This window comes from Aquarana catesbeiana, linkage group LG11, assembly GCF_042186555.1.
Source record: "Aquarana catesbeiana isolate 2022-GZ linkage group LG11, ASM4218655v1, whole genome shotgun sequence".
NCBI classification, from domain to species: Eukaryota; Metazoa; Chordata; class Amphibia; order Anura; family Ranidae; genus Aquarana; species Aquarana catesbeiana.
In genome coordinates, this window is record NC_133334.1 from 17,808,154 (window position 1) to 17,821,129 (window position 12,976).

Consider the following 12,976-nt stretch of genomic DNA (forward strand, 5'->3'; position numbering starts at 1 on the left):
CTGTACTGGGGGTTGGGGAGAGCTCTGTACTGGGAGAAGCTCTGTAGGGGGGGTGGGGAGTGCTCTGTACTGGGGAGCGGGGAGAGCTCTGTACTGGGGGGTGGGGAGAGCTCTGTACTGGGGGGAACTCTGTACTGGGAGGTGGGGAGAGCTCTGTACTGGGGGAAGCTCTGTAGGGGGATGAGGAGAGCTCTGTACTGGGGAGCGGGGAGAGCTCTGTACTGGGGGGGAGCTCTGTACTGGGGGGTGGGGAGAGCTCTGTACTGGGGGGATCTCTGTACTGGGGGTGGGGCGAGCTCTGTACTGGGGGGAGCTCTGTAGGGGGATGGGGAGAGCTCTGTACGGGGGGGGAAGAGCTCTGTAGGGGGGGTTGGAGCTCTATACTGGGGGGGTGGGGGAGCTCTGTACTGTGGGGTGGGAGGAGAGCTCTGTAGGGGGGTGGGGAGAGCTCTGTACTGGGGGGAGCTCTGTACTTGGGGGAGCTCTGTACTGGGGGGTAGAGAGAGCTCTGTACTGGGGGGAGCTCTGTACTGGGGGTTGGGGAGAGCTCTGTACTGGGGGGAGCTCTGTACTGGGGGTTGGGGAGAGCTCTGTACTGGGGGGGAGCTCTGTACTGGGGGGTGGGGAGAACTCTGTTTGGGGGGTGGGAGGAGAGTTCTGTAGGGGGGAGCTCTGTAGGGGGGTTTGAGCTCTATACTGGGGGGGGTGGGGGAGCTCTGTACTGTGTGGTGGGAGGAGAGCTCTGTAGGGGGGTGGGGAGAGCTCTATACTGGGGGGAGCTCAGTACTGGGGGGTGGAGAGAGCTCTGTACTGGGGGGAGCTCTGTACTGGGGGGTGGGGAGAGCTCTGTACTGGGGGGAGCTCTGTACTGGGGGGTGGGGAGAGCTCTGTACTGGGGGGAGCTCTGTACTGGGGGGTAGGGAGAACTCTGTACTGGGGGGTGGGAGGAGAGTTCTGTAGGGGGGGGGGAGAACTCTGTAATGGGGGTGGGGAGAGCTCTGTACTGGGGGGAGCTCTGTGGGGGGGGGGGCTGTACTGCAGTATTTCCCCCATTAACATATTCAACATGCAGAGAATATAGCTGGAGAACATTTGATCCCCCCCCCCCCCTTTGCACAGAACAAATTCACATGCAGATGGATGAGCAGCTATGTAAATTTTTTCTAAATCCGCCCCTTGCTGGTCTTTTCTATTTGTCTATGGAGCTCCTGTACACCAGAATAACATTATATACTTGTATACTCGTGTCTAGTCTAGGCTAAAACTTGTAAATTCCAATAGTAATAGAATTACAGCATGAAAAAAAGGGAAACTAAGACAGAAGGGGGGGAGGGCATGGTGGGACTGTCAGCCAAGCTAAGGGTGCTGAGGGATCAACAGAAGCCGATATACACTTCCCGGCCTCTTTATTAGGTTCCCCTTGCTAGTACTGGGTTGGGCCCCCTTTTGCCTTCATTCTTAGTGGCCAGTGGCGTCGGGAGGGGGGGGGGGGGGGGGGCTGGAGTCTTGAATGGGTCCCCGAAAAGCCTGGGTCTCAGGCATTCACCATTGTATTGTTAGCCCGAACGCCGCCGCCGAGTGGGGACTGATCTGACCCCGAGCGCCGCCAAGTGCAGTTGAGTGACATAGCAGGTCTTGCCTTCTGGAGCCTGCAGCGCCTATGATGGACGTCCCACTAGATTTTGGGCTGAAGCCCCTGGTCTTTTTGTCACCTAGCAATGCCCCTGGCATAGATACAACAAGGTGTTGGAAACGTTCCTCAGAGATTTTGCTCCATAGTGACATGATAACATCACACAGTTCCTGCGGGTTTGTCGGCTGCACATCCATGATGCCAATCTCCCTTTCCACCACAGAGGAATGTGGTGAGTGTGGAGGCCATTGGAGTACAGGGACCTCATTGTCCAATGGTGAGATGATTGGAGCTTTGTGACATGGTGCATTATCCTGCTGGAAGGAGCCATCAGAAGATGGGGACACTGTAGTCATAAAGGGATGGACATGGTCACCAACAATACTCAGGTAGGCCGTGGTGTATAAACCATGATCAATTGGTACTAAGGGGCCCAAAGTGTGCCAAGAAAATATCCCCCCCACCATTACACCCCCCCCACCAGCCTGAACCGGTGATATCCCATCCCCCACACCATTACACCTCCACCACCAGCCTGAACCGGTGATACAAGACAGGATGGATCCATGCGCCAAATTCTGACCCCACCATCTGAATGTTGCAGCTGAAATCCAGACTCATCAGACCAGGCAACGTTTTTCCAATCTTCTATTGTCCAATTTTGGTGATCCTGTGCCAATTGTAGCCTCAGTTTCCAGTTCTTAGCTGACAGGAGTGGCACCCGGTGTGGTCTTCTGCTGCTGTAGCCCATCTGCTTCAAGGTTGGATGTGTTTTTGCGTTCAGAGATGGTATTCTGCATACCTTGGGTGCAGTGGCGGCCCGTCCATAGGGGGCGCACTGGTGGCGCCCCCCCCCCCCCCCCCAGCAATTAAAAAAAAAAAAAAAGGCCCTTTAAAAAAAAATAGAAAAAAATTTCCTTTAAGAGCACTGTGATCGGGTGCCAGACACAGTGCACTATGGGAAGCGCCACGTCAATGCAATCACGAGATTGCAGACAAGGCACTTCATTTGCGGGACTTTTTACCTGCTTTGTGGCGCATTCCATAGCGCCGAACAACTGATACTACGGGCGGGTGCATTGTTCTTCAGGTTAAGACGTTACTTCCGTTTTCCCTGTGCCAGAATGAGGTCAGAAGCTCCGTGGAACGCATGCCCCTAGTGGAGCTGGTAAGTAAGGCTGCAAAGTAGGGGAACTGCGAGTGCCATGCTTGGTGCAAGCAGTCCACTGAGCTGTGTTAGGAACTATTCGCTTTCCTAACACTAAACCCCCTCTCCGCCAAATTAGGTGCTCGGGTCTGTTACCTGTCACCTGATTGGCTGAAATGACAGGCGCCGCTATTGGACGCCTATCAGGAGGCAGGAAACGCATGAAGAACCCCGCTCGTCACCGTCACCCGCTCCCCCACAGACACAGGGTAAATGCCGGGCAGATGGCGAGCGGGTGGGGGGGGGGGGCACACTATCATCATTTAATGGGCATACTGGCAGCGTTTGATGGACACACTGACAGCATATGATGGGCACAGTAGCTGCCTTTGATGGGCACAGTGGCTGCAATTGATGGTTTTTTTTTTCAAAATGTTTTCAGTTTGTTTGCACCCCCCCCCCCCAAAAAATTTGAGCACCATCCGCCACTGCTTGGATATAACGAGTGGTTATTTGAGTTACTGTTGTCTTTCTATCATCTGGAACCAGTCTGCCCATTCTCCTCTGACATCAACAAGGCATTTTCCTCCACACAACTGCCGCTCACTGGATATTTTCTCTTTCCCCACCATTCTCTGTAATCCCGAGAGATGGCTGTGTGTGAAAATCCCAGAAATACTCAGACCGGCCCGTCTGGCACCAACAACCATGCCACGTTCAAAGTCACCTAAATCCCCTTTCTTCCCCATTCTGATGCTCGGTTTGAACTTCAGCAAGTCGTCTTCACCACGTCTAGATGGCCAAATGCATTGAGTTGCTGCCGTTTGATTGGCTGATTAGCAGTTTGTGTTACCGAGCAACTGAACAGGCGTACCTAATAAAGTGGCCGGGGGAGTGTATAAGTCAGAAATACTAATAGAAGATGATCTGCATCTCCATACACGCTCCTCAATATCTCAAAATGTATTGATCCATAAAAGACAAATCGGTTCGGCGGATGTTAGCGCGTTTCAGCCACGGCGACCTTGTTCATAACTAGGCTTCGGAGCCGTCTTTGGTCCCTAGAAACCTTTCAAAAAATCCAAAAACTGACAATTTGGATTCAGCTCAGGACATCCCAAAATCCCGTCTGAAATTCGGGATTGGGGTTTGGAGTTTCCTGATGGTGACAACATTGTAATAGACATGTGCACTGCCGGAAAATTTCTTCGTTTTCATTTTCGTTTCACTCGTTTTTGTTTTTTTTTTTTCATTTTTCAGGTCATTCGATCACAATTCGTCAATTCGAGAATCCAAAAATTCAAAAGAATAACTAACTATTCAATTATAGGTGTAGAAATTGGAAAATCTGAAATAATAACTAATAACTTAAGTACTACTGAAAATTTGGAAATTCGAAAATTCAGAAAATTGAAAAATCCGAAAATAAGAGAGCAAATCCAGAAATTTTAAAGAACGAAAATCTGAGAATTCCAACATTCCAAATAATAACTAACTAATAATAACTTAACTATCAAATTATAGGTATTGGAATTTCCTTTTAAATTTGGCTGTTAGTGAACGTAACGAATACGAATTTATCTGAAATAACGAATACCGTATCTAAACAAATGGAACGGAACAAATTAATAATAAATAATAAAACGTTTATATTATTATTATTATTTATTATTATTAAGTTTTTATTATTATTATTTATTATTAATTTGTTCCGTTCCATTAATAATAAACAAATTAATATAAATAATAATAATAAAACGTTTATATTATTATTTATTATTATTAAGTTTTTATTATTATTATCTATTATTAATTTGTTCCGTTCCATTAATAATAAACAAATTAATATAAATAATAATAATAAAACGTTTATATTATTATTATTATTATTTATTATTATTAAGTTTTTATTATTATTATCTATTATTAATTTGTTCCGTTCCATTAATAATAAACAAATTAATACAAATAATAATAATAAAACGTTTATATTATTATTATTATTTATTATTATTAAGTTTTTATCATTATTATCTATTATTAATTTGTTCCGTTCCATTAATAATAAACAAATTAATATAAATAATAATAATAATAAAACGTTTATATTATTATTATTATTTATTATTATTAAGTTTTTATTATTATTATTTATTATTAATTTGTTCCGTTCCATTTGTTTAGATGCGGCATTTGTTATTTCGGATAATTCGTAACTTCGGATAAATTCGTATTCGTCACGTTCACTGACAGCCAAATTTGAAAGGAAATTCCAATACCTATAATTTAATAATTAGTAATAGTTATTATTACTTAGTTATTATTATTATTTTATTATTTTCAGATTTTCGGATTTTCCGGTTTTTGAATTTTTCGAATTTCCGAGTTTCCGAATTTTTGGATTTCTGAATTTTCGAATTACTGAATTTCCGAATTTTCAAATTTACAAATTTTTGAAAATTCTAATATTCGGAAAAATTTGTTAACCACTTCCCGCCCGCCCATGTCATATGACGTCCTGGGCTTTGAGCGGGTATATCTGAATGATGCCTGTAGTTACCAACATCATTCAGATATTGCCGGTTTCAGCCAGCGAATCTCTACACCATAGGAACGATCATAGCGGCCGTTCCACCGCTTGATCATTCCTATGGGAGGCGAGAGGGGATGTCCCCCCTCCCGCCGCCTTCCGGTGCTTATTCCGACTCACCGTTGCGATTGGTGAGGCAGAGAGCAGATCCGCCGGCGCCGGATGTAGATCATAGAGATTTCCGGCGGACCAGATGGTCACCGGAGTCTCTATGATCATCGGAGGCCGGGCGCGATGTTATGACGTCACGTCCAGCCTCTCCATTCAAAAAAACGGCGCCGCTTCGGCTGGCAAGCGGTGATCGTTTTATTTATTTTTTGGATTTCAGGCTTCCCAGCCTAGTGGTGAGATGTGGGGTCTTATTGACCCCATATCTCACTATTAAGAGGACCTGTCATGTTATATTCCTATTACGTGTTTACATTCCTTGTAATAGGAATAAAAGTGATCAATTTTTTTTTTTTTTGTGTCAAAATAAAAAAAATAAAATATAATTAACAATTTAAAGCGCCGCTGTCCCCGTGTGCTCGCACGCAGAAGCGAACGCATGCGTAAGTCCCGCCCACATATGAAAACGGTGTTCAAACCATACATGTGAGGTATCGCCGCGAACACTAGAGTGAGAGCAATAATTTTGTCCCTAGACCTCCTCTGTACCTCAAAACATGTAACCAGTAAAAAAATTTCAAGCGTCGCCTATGGGGATTTTTAAGTACCGAACATTGGCGCCATTCTACGAGCGTGTGCAATTTTGAAGCGTGACATGTTAGGTATCTATTTACTCGGCGTAACTTCATCTTTCACAATATGTAAAAACATTGGGCTAACTTTACTGTTTTGTTTTTTTTTTTAAAACACAAAACTGTTTTTTACCCCAAAAAAAACCCGTTCGAAAAATTCCTGCGCAAATACTGTGTGAGATAAAAAGTTGCAACAACCGCCATTGTATTCTCTAGGGTCTTTGCTAAAAAAAACACATATAATGTTTGGGGGTTCTATGTAATTTTCTAGCAAAAAAATGATGATTTTTACATGTAGGAGAGAAATGTCAGAATTGGCCTGGTAGGGAAGCGGTTAAAGGGGTTTTTCGTTAATTTGGATATTTCCGAATTAACAAATTTGTCAAAATTCATTAAAAAAGCGAATTCGGAACGAAGCGAATTGCACATGTCTACATTGTGATATGCCTGTGTAATCTGTGATGAAATGGAGGCTTCTAGTCTCCAACAGAAGCCCCTGTGACAGGGTGACAACGCAGAAACACAATTGGGATACAAGGACAGAGTGTTGTCACCCTACAGCAGGAAGTGCCTGAACGAGGACCTCCATGGCGGGATCACCCGTAAATCTTTAATGATAACTGCAGATAAAACTTGGATGGAATTTTAGTGATTGGGTCTTTTTTTCCCCCGTGTGACGCTCAGACAGTTCTGCCGCCCAGCCCCTCTCCTGACATCTTTTTTGGGAAGGGGGTGGGGGGGGGGCCTTGTTTATTTTCACGTGTACCTGACCGCTAACCTTTCCCCTGCTGAAAAGGCGAAAAAATTTCATAGACAAACTGTCAAATTCCACAGCTGGAGACAGACTGTAGACGCTCTCAGCTCCGGAAACCGTACCGGCCCTTTAAAAAAAAAAAAAAAAGATACAAACAAAATAAGTGAAAACAATGAGGACATTCATCAGCCTCTGCTGCTTTCCCGCATTATTCCTGCTGCTGGCTCCTGCTCCGGCCAATCAACTGCCAATTCTGTTTTCCTGTAAACCAGTCGGCGCGCTGATTACATGGGATAATCGGGAGAAATATGCATTCCAAAAAATAAATTACTTTAAAGGGATTTTTGAAAACAGACTTAATAAAAAATGTTACAAATTTGATTAAAAAAAAAAAAAAGTAAAATAAAAATTTTTATACAAAAAGAATTTTTTTTACTAATTTTATAAAGTTGTGAGTTGTAATAACTGGGAAAAATATGCATTCCAAAAAAAAAGAAAAAAAAAAAACTATAAAAATTTTTACAAATTGTACAAAAAAAAGGAAAATAAAAAATTTTATACAAAAAGACTATAAAAATATTTATAATTTTTTATAAAAGATGTAAAATATTTTTTTTTTATAAAAAAAGACATTGTTTATTAAAAAAAACTTTATGAAAATGTTTACAAAATTTATAAAAAAATAAAAAAAAAATAGTTTATACAAAAAGACTATACAAATATTTATAATTTTTTTTATAAAAGATGTAAAATATTTTTTTTTATAAAAAAAGACATTGTTTATTAAAAAAAAACTTTATAAAAAATGTTTACAAAATTTATTAAAGAATTAAAATAAAAAAAATTTATAAACTTTTTAAAAATGTACATTTTTTTTAAAAAAGACATTATTTATAGAAAAAAACTTTATAAAATTTTTCACAAATTTTCTAAAAAATTTAAAATAAAAAAAATTTTATACAAAAAGACTATAAAATATTTATAAATTTTATAAAAAATGTAAAAATTTTTTTATATAAAAAAAGACATTATGTATAAGAAAAACTTTATAACATTTTTTACAAATTTTATAAAAAAATTAAAATTTAAAAATTCATACAAAAAGACTATGAAAATATTTATAAATTTTATAAAAAATGTAAAATCATTTTTTTTATAAAAAAAAGACATTATTTATATAAAAAAAAGACTTTATAAGTACAGCCTAAAAGAAAATGGTGACGGCTGCATGGCCTTAGTCGGAGTCTTCTGATGGTGTAAAGCACTGCGTAAATTGACGGCGCTATATAAGTACCATAAATAATAATAATAGTGACGCAACAGCGCTCCGCGTCGGAATAATAATATTTTTGAAACGGCCCACTTGTAGCCTCCATTGTGTGGCGTAGGACATAGGTGACAACGCAAGCGTGCGATTGGAAGATGGGGGCGTAGTGTTGTCACCCTAAAACAGGAAGTGCCTGAACAAAGCACGATCACCGGAGATGGGTTTAATCATTGTTGCAGATTTCTCAATGTGGAAAATAACTTTTTGAAAGGACATTTTTTTTTCTTTTTTTACAAAACGCAATCCCTTTGTGGGAAGCCTCGGGGAGAAGCTTCCATTTTCCACCCCCCCCCCCCCAAAGATCCTGCTAGATCCAGAAGAGTGACATTCCATATAGGCCAAAAAGGATCTTTGGCTGTCCCTGGCTCCGCCCCTTTCATTGGAGCTGGGACAAGGATGGGGGGGCAGAGGGGGCGTGTGCCCCAGACTCAGTGCCACGGACTGACTGCCCCTGGCCCAACCCTTTCATTAGTACTGGGATAAGTATGGGCAGGGGGGGGGGGGGAAGAAGGGTCATGCAGCCATTGTGTTGCTTACAACAGAATCCACCCCCTCTCTCCAGCCCCCCCCTCCCCCCCACACACAGTGCAGCTGGAGAAGGAGGTTGTACGGCACAGAATCATGTAACAAGAGGCTGCAGCCCTACCCAGAAACAGTGTATATGGTACGGACTGCTCAGATTAAGGGACAGACTGGCTGGGTTTTCTGCCTTTAGCACATCTGCAGTGTTTGCTGTATAGGATTTAGCGGGGTGTCGCTGAGCTGACCTTCCTTGTTTGGGGCTGAAAAATAAAAAAACAGGAAGGTGAAAAACAGAAACCAATGTTACACGGGGCAGAAAGAGAGAGAGAATTCTGAAAACAAACATTTGTGGGTTCAGAGAGATTTGGGGCAGATGAAAGGCTCAGCTTGTTCTGTCTGCGAGGGGCTCCGAATATTCAGACTTTTTATGGCCGAAGCCGCAATGAACTGTAAAGAGAAGCATTCCAGATCTCATAACAGGCTCTGTGTCCCCCAACCTCCCACCCCCCCAATGCCGGCTGACTCCGGGAAATGAAGGCCCAGATGGGGATACATGTGGTCTGCCCACCCATCACCAACCGTCCTCACCGAGATCCCTGTCCTCACATCCATACCATCCTCATCCTCCCAGTGTCATCTCATCACTGGGCAGTGCAGGTGGAAAGAGGGGAGCGAGGATAGACATGGAGGAGGAGGGGGGAGAAAGAAGGAAAAGAAGAAAAAGGGGGGGCAGAGAGATGGTGGAAGGGGGAAAGAAAGGGAAAAAAAGAATCAGGGAAGAAGAAGAGAGGAGAGAGAAAGAAAGAAAGAAAGAAAGAAAGAAAGAAAGAAAGAAAGAAAGAAAGGGGGCAGAGACACAGTGGAAGGGAGAAAGGAATAGAAGAGGAGAGGAGAGGAGAGGAGAGGAGAGGTGAGGAGAGGAGAGGAGAGGAGAGGAGAGGAGAGAAGAGGAGAGGAGGGGAGAGGAGAGGAGAGGAGAGAAAGAAAAAGGGGGAGGGGGCAGAGATACAAAATAAAAAGAACAAGGGAGAAAGAGAAGAGAAGGAAAACATGGGGAAAAAAGAGAAAGAGGGGGAAAGAGTGAGAAAGAAAAAAAGAAATGAAGAGAAGAGAAGAGAAGAAAAGAAAAGAGAAGAGAAGAGAAGAGAAGAGAAGAGAAGAGAAGAGAAGAGAAGAGAAAGAGAAAGAGAGAGTGTAGAGAAAAAAGAAAGAAAAAAGGGGGGGGGGGGCAGAGACACAAAAAAAAAAAGAATCAGGGAAAAAGAGAAGAGAAGGAAAGAGAAACATGAGAAAGGGAGAGTGAAGAGGAGGGAGAGAGATAGAAAGAAAGTAAGAAAAAGAAAGAAAGAGGGGGGGCAGAGACACAGTGGAAGGGAGAAAGGAAGAGAAGAGGAGAGGAGAGAAAGAAGGAGAAACCAGAGAAAGGGAGTGTGTAGAGGAGGAAGAAAGAAAGAAAAAGGGGAGGGGAGGGGCAGAAACACAAAATAAAAATAATCAGGAAGAAAGAGAAGAGAAAGGAAAAAATTGGGAAAAAAAGGAAAAAGAGGGGGAAAGAGTGAGAAAGAAAGAAATGGGGGGAGGAAGTGGGGGGGTGTCAGAGACACAGTGGAAGGGAGAAAGAAATTAACAGAAGAGAAAGAGAAACAAGAGAAAGGGAGAGTGTAGAGGAGAAAGAAAGAAAGAAAGAAAGAAAGAAAGAAAGAAAGAAAGAAAGAAAGAAAGAAAGAAAGAAAGAAAGAAAGAAAGAGGGGGCAGAGATACAAAGAAAAAGAATCAGAAAAAGAAAAAGAATCAGGGAAAAAGAGGGGGGGGGGAAGAGAAGGAAAAAGTAAGAGAAGAAAAATAAAAAGAGGGAGAAAGAAAGAAAGGGGGGCACAGACACCGTGGAATGGTGAAAGAAAGGAATAGAAGAGAAAGAAAGAGAAACCAGAGAAAGGGAGAGTGTAGAGGAGAAAAGACAAAAGGGGGGGGGGCAGAGATACAAAAGAAAAAGAATCAGGGGAAAAGAGAAGAGAAGTAAAAAAGAGAAAAACAAGAGAAAGAGGGGTAAAGAGAGAGCAAGAAAGGAAAAAAGAAAAGGGGGGCAGAGACATAGTGGAAGGGAGAAATAAAGGAAGAGAAGAGAAAGAAAGAGGAGGAAGAGAAGAGAAGAGAAAGAAAGAGGAGGAAGAGAAGAGAAGAGAAGAGAAAGAAAGAGAAGAGAAGAGAAGAGAAGAGAAGAGAAGAGAAGAGAAGAGAAGAGAAGAGAAGAGAAGAGAAGAGAAGGAAAAATAAAAGAAAGAAAACTAGAGAGGGGGAAGGAAAGAAAGAAAGAGAATCATGGAAAGAGAAGAGAAGGATGGAGGGAGAAAGAAAGAGGAAAAAAAGAAAGAGAGGGTGAAGAGGAGACAGAAAGAAAGAAAAAGAGAGAGGGAGATAGAGAAAGAAGAAAGAGGTAGAGGGGGACACAGGAAGAGAGGGGGGGAGGGGGGGGGAGAATTGATCAGTTATATTTCAATAAATGTAGACAAAGGTTATGTGGCTCTCTATGCAGTCTGTGTAATCTGATCTCTACTGATTTTTCTGGTAACAGTTTTTGGAGCTCTAGCATCTTTGAAAGCTGCAATTCTTTTTCAGAGTCGAGTCGCCACCAGCTGGGGGACAGCAGTAAATACGAAATATTTATTTGTATTAAATTGATAAAATAAAATGTAAATGAATAGTTTTTACTGAACATTAATAATTCCATGAATATTTTTTTTTTTAAAATAAACCCCTCCACATTCTATTTAAGGATCTCCAGTCATCACTGGGTCTCAAATAAGATATGTAAAGAATATGGAAACATTTTATTTTAATTTTAATATGATGTTGATGGGGTGGGATGCCTCATCATTGGTGTCAGTGGGAGGAATAGTGCCCCATCATTGTATCAGTGGAAGGAATAGTGCCCCATCATTGGTGTCAGTGTGAGGAATAGTGCCCCATCATTGGTATCAGTGTGAGGAATAGTGCCCCATCATTGTATCAGTGGAAGGAATAGTGCCCCATCATTGGTGTCAGTGTGAGGAATAGTGCCCCATCATTGGTATCAGTGGGAGGAATAGTGCCCCATCATTGGTGTCAGTGAGAGGAATAGTGCCCCATCATTGGTGTCAGTGGGAGGAATAGTGGCCCATCATTGGTGTCAGTGGGAGGAATAGTGCCCCATCATTGGTGTCAGTGGGAGGAATAGTGCCCCATCATTGGTGTCAGTGGGAGGAATAGTGCCCCATCATTGGTGTCAGTGGGAGGAATAGTGCCCCATCATTGGTATCAGTGGGAGGAATAGTGCCCCATCATTGGTATCAGTGGGAGGAATAGTGTCCCCATCATTGGTGTCAGTGAGAGGAATAGTGCCCCATCATTGGTGTCAGTGGGAGGAATAGTGCCCCATCATTGGTGTCAGTGGGAGGAATAGTGCCCCATCATTGGTGTCAGTGGGAGGAATAGTGCCCCATCATTGTATCAGTGGAAGGAATAGTGCCCCATCATTAGTATCAGTAGTATGAATAGTGCCCCATCATTAGTATCAGTAGTATGAATAATGCCCCATCATTGGTGTCAGTGGTATGAATAGTGCCCCATCATTGGTGTCAGTGGTATGAATAGTGCCCCATCATTGGTGTCAGTGGTATGAATAGTGCCCCATCATTGGTGTCAGTGGTGTGAATAGTGCCCCATCATTGGTGTTAGTGCGAAGCCCTTGGAGATCACTGCTATAGATAACAGATCCGGACTGATATGTTCTGGTGATCAGATAATCAGTGTTTATGGAAGGATAGGTATAAATCACCAGTTTGCCGATCGCTCGGCGCCCTCACACACACACACTCGATCGATTACTTACTTTGCCGTCAGCTCATGTCTCTAATAGGGAAAGTAATGAGAGTGGAACATGTTGTATTACACAGAGACAGGCTGAGCAAACACAACTCAACGGCGGCCACGACGCCAAAGTGGGCGGGGAGATCACAGACGGTACACAGGAGTCTGTTAGATACGTTGCTAAGCAACTGGCGGAACAATAGATCTGCCGCTCCCACCTGAGGACACAATGTATCAATGTGAATGGAGGAGATTGTACAACCTTCTGTGTCTATAGAGAAGGAGGAATCTTCTCCATCTGATTTCTATTGTCTCTCATTGTGAAGGCGGAATTATTACATCCACAGAAATTCAGGTGTACAGGAGCCGCGACCTTCCCATAGAGAAACCCCGCCCACTGCGCCGACCCCGAGGCTG

General features: G+C 42.8%; 1 protein-coding gene across 1 annotated transcript in view; it reads right to left on the minus strand.

Moving 5' to 3' along the window:
* Positions 1-12,693, minus strand: part of GAS2 (growth arrest specific 2) — a 108,779-nt gene extending 96,086 nt beyond the window's left edge. The window contains exon 1 of the mRNA XM_073604019.1: positions 12,582-12,693. The gene's annotated coding sequence lies outside the window, so the exon portion shown is untranslated. The remainder of the gene's footprint in view (positions 1-12,581) is intronic.
* Between the last annotated feature and the right edge of the window lie 283 nt (positions 12,694-12,976).